Here is a 4997-nt window from a genome sequence, read left to right on the forward strand (position 1 = left end):
ATATTAATATATCTTAGATTATAATCTTATCATCACTTAATATTGATCAGTAATTATTAATCTTAATAATAATAAAAAGAATAGTCAAAGCTTTTAGCATTGACAAATGATATGAAAATAATAAATATTTCATAAAACATAAAATATCTTATAAAAATAAGAACTAAAATCTTCTAAATAATGTTCTGCAATATGCTACAACTATTAACATAAAACGATAGTCATTGACCATCTTAGTCAGCTCATCATTCAGCTGGACTTTGGGTTAGTGGGGCTGTTTGTTTATCAAAAGTTCAAAACAATGGAAACTAGGCGGAAAAAACAAGGTTGAAACGGAATATTATATCATATATATATATATATATTCATATATACTATTCAAACGTTATAACTTTTAAATTTATCAAGAAATACATCAACATTCCAAAAATACTCGTAATTACAATTTTATTATCTTAACGTTAAAGTATATATAATTATAATCTCAAAAAGCATATTACAATCTTATATATATGAATCTTCCATGCACATAAATATCATCCACAAACCCGAAAGATACCAAAAATCTCATATGATTTGATGGGGATAGTTGTACGCTTAACAATTCCTTAATTCTGAAGCAGAATGAGATAAAGAAGGCAATTTAATTTCCCACAGTGATACCAAAACGCTCTCTTTAACCCAATGTTGTGTATTTCTTGAAATATTGTGAAAGCATATATTTTTTCCTAATTCATTCCTAGAATCAATCATTGAGATCCCTAACTCTATGGGATATGCCAGATACTCACTGCTTGATTGCTTAAAATATCATTATTACAATTTTAATTATTGAGAATCATTTCTACAAATTAATAAGCCACCAAATGGAAAAGAGTGTAAACCTTTAAAAAAAAATTGATAACAAGTAAAAAAGAAGTGAAAAATTCGTTCATGCATCACAACCTCACTATCTCACGACCAATGAGTGTTAGTTCAAGTGATATATTATTGATTTTTCTTGAGCAAAGTCTCGGGTTCGAGTCTTGTGAATGAAAAAAATATCCGCTAGGAAATTTAGCCTCACATACATGTGAATGTTCCCGACTCAAACAAAATTGTCTCTAGTGCAAAGATACATGTGTGAAATAAAAAAAACTCACTATCTCACTCTACCAATCACCATCTTGAACGAAAAAAATAAAAAAGATGGAAAATACTTAACACATTCTCAACCAACCTAGCCATCGAACAAAAAATATGTACTGGAATATAGTTGGTAGAAGTAGGTATCCAAACGGAGTACAAATCCAGATACCTTTCCCAAAGACATTTCTATATTATGTTTATATATCCTAATTATTTCTGCATTAATTTACATATTCTTCATTGTTCATATGATGATTTAGTTTTAGTTGTTTGCCTATTGATACATGTTCGATATTAACAAGTAACTAAGTTTTATGAAAAAAATTATGTATATTATATATTGAATATATCTATGGGGTGAGGATAGACTAGCTAGAGAAACTTAGGAATAAAACTTAGTGTGACCTTGTTTCAAGGCATGATATGACCTATTTAAAATATGAGTGAATTCACATTATTTATTATAAAGGCAATAACAATTAAGATAAAAACGGAGTAAATAATTGAATAAAAAATAAAAGGACAAACATAAACTAATATGAATTAATCCTAAATAAAGTAAAGCTCTGCCAACCATCAGAATCCCCCACCCCACCAATAGGAAACCTTAAGAAGTGAGATGGATTCGAAATCTGAAACACTAATTGCATCAAATTTTAGGGAAGTCTTCATCACAGATATTCTCGCTACTGTTGGAGAGTTGACATCCTCTCAAATAATAGAAAGATAAATAGGCTTAAAATAAAAGAATCAAATAATATAATTTTATAACTTTATCCTTATAATATAATGAAATGATATTCTAACTCGTATGTATAATTGTACAAATTATAATTTGTCTCTTCAGTACTAGAGATGATCATCTCATACTTTTTGTGTATGTGTGAGTAGAATAAGTATCATCTTCATTAATGGAGAGACAAGTACTTCAATTTACTTATATTTTGAATGACGAATATGTTATTTTATTATACTTAAAATGATAGATATATCATTATATGTTAAATTTTCTTTGATTTTTTAAATATTTGTCTCTCTATTAATCGTTCATATTACCATAGTTTGGTTGGACAGACACCTATTGGAACCATATATGTCACATAGAGTAGAGGTTTGTGGACCTCACCACATCCTCAACCTTTTATTCTACCCATTTCACCTTTAAATTAATAATTATAAGGTTTTGTTATCTTCCACAATAACCCTGGGTGTTAAGGTTTTAAGCTTTAAAAACATTTTTTATAGGACAACTAAATATATATTATACAGAGTACCTAGTAAAAAATTGACCATTTTATGTCTCTCGTTTCACAGTTCAAAGAGTATTAATGGTTGTTTTTCATGTTTATTCTTATAATTAACTTAATGTAAATCAACCCAATTATTATTATTTTACTTAATAAGAATGTTTTTAGTGAACCAGATAAATATGAGTAGACGTAGTATTTATTAACTTAATTAAGTATATCATTCTTATTGTTATTATTCTACCTTCAAGTTCCTTAAACCTAGCTCTAAGGGGATTAAAAAAATTCTAATTGGATAATAATAAGAGGTTGCTTAATAATCTATTCCTAAAAGACATAGAACCTTTGCTTAAAAAAGAAATTAAAACGACAGAAAAGGATTAGAATCTGGATGTTAAGGTGCTAGTGGTCTGAAAAAGAAAGATTGAAACCCCCACTAAAGCACATAACAACAAAGCGTAATTCATGGTAGAGGGTTATTGCCATAATTGCATTAATAGAAAAGTGACACATGCACTGTTCTTTTCATAGTAAACAAAGACACAGTACGAAAAACTAGTAGATTTCAATTGTACCATAGTGTCACATGTGTTTAATTAATGGCACGTAGTTTTATCATAGAGGTAGTGACAATTGTTAATTAACATACCCAAAAGAACAATAACAACAAAGGAGACATGGATTCACTTATGGTAGAAGCCTAAAAGAAAATGTAGGTTCAACATCGACTTCTAATAAAAGCTAGATTTTGTTTCTTCGCAAGTACATGTATGTAACACTAGTCCATAAATGAAAAAACTTATCTGATAGCGTTTGAAAAAGCAAAACTTGTAAATCAACAAGAAAGATGGTTGTGCTGCTTAAAATATAGAGACATCATATTAATGTCTATGTGTACATCCATCTAGTTAATTAACTAGAAATGAGACAATTTTAAATTCTATAAAGACTTCCATTTAGCATATTGTTCACTTAATGAAAATTAAAGCATGACTTTGGATTAAGGATACAAATGATAAATATACTTTAAATTATTCAGATTGGGATGCTAATCCATAAACTTGTCTCATAGATTAAATATTTATTTTTATTTTCTTATGTAATTTTCTAATTACTTGTAAATTCGGTGTATCTGCGATACATTTTTAATAAAATTTCTTTTACTGATAAAAATTCTTTAGATGTACCCATTGTGGGAGGAATTTTATTTTTTTAATGGGTGTGAAGTGGATAAGGGATTGAATGGTACACTTTTTTTCTCCCTTAGAAAAAGGAATTATGAAACTTTCGATAAATAAAATTGTCTAAATTGAATTAGAAAAAGGATTGAATGGTAATATTATCTAAATTGAATGTCCTTAAAAAACTTCTTTTTTGATCTTCTAAATAAAAGGAAGTTAATTATGGATACCGTTTTCTATATTAAATGACGTCCTTCAAATTTTGTATCCTATATGTGATATTAATCATATTATGAAATATCTTTTGACCTAATCAATGGTGTTGTTTAAGCAGTGTGAATAAAAAAATTAAAAATTGGATAATTGGAAAAGTAGTACTTGACCTCATGCTAACGCACTTAAAGACGCAAAAACATGTATTACTATATAATTGTTTAACTAACACGGTTCACTGTAGAAAATATATCCTTTGACAATTGTTTTAAACATGGTATTATAAAATACTATACACCATGACCAATGAAAATTATTATTAAAAATAAAGAGAAAGTAAAAATGGGAATTGACTTCCTGAAAACACAGAAGAAGAAAAAACATGCATTTCCATACCCAAAAAAATGAGAAAACATATAAAAGGAAATAAAAGAGATAATATTCAAAGTCAGAACCGAGACTAACTTCTTGTCAATAAAGATCACATTTAACAAGATATATTATATTGTGCATGTTATGGATAAGTACTATTATTGTACAAGGTTTTGAAACCGATTGATGGAAGAATTTGACTACGTAAATTATGTTAGAGAGGTGACTTGGTGGGAAAAAAACTAGCACACACGTAGAAAGCTAGCTTACCTAAAAAGTTTTACATCGACCAAAAAGCACCACAATTATACATTAACATCTTATATTCTTATATAGAAAATAATGGTTAAATAAAAGCCTTGCGGATTGTGGTGGAATAGAAGATAAATCATACCTAGCCACTAATATGTATTATTTTCTTTACCGCCAAAATAAAAAATATTTGAATTTTTAATGAGGTGATTTATTCTCATTAATAACAAATGAAATAATACAAGTTAATGAGTATATGATTTTTTGGTTAGAAAATCATTGAGCATAACCTTTTTAGCTACCATTTTGATCCCACTTGCCGACCAAATCTTTGAAGTTCATTTGATGTCAACTTTTCTAGGCCCCTTGTAACATCTTCCTCCCTTTTTTGAATATTATCCACGTTTCAAAGCTTGGGTCTCCTCCATATATTTACTTCTCTTATTTACACACACATATATAATCTTTAGATACTTTTAGTTTTAAATTTTGAGTAATATATTTTATATCACAGGAGGGAACCACAAATAATACGTGTTAAAATAAAATTGGTTGAAGTTGGAACACTGTCTCACATTTTTTAAAGGGATTAGATGACAAGGAA

Source organism: Lupinus angustifolius, chromosome LG17 (assembly GCF_001865875.1).
Source record: "Lupinus angustifolius cultivar Tanjil chromosome LG17, LupAngTanjil_v1.0, whole genome shotgun sequence".
Taxonomy (NCBI): domain Eukaryota; kingdom Viridiplantae; phylum Streptophyta; class Magnoliopsida; order Fabales; family Fabaceae; genus Lupinus; species Lupinus angustifolius.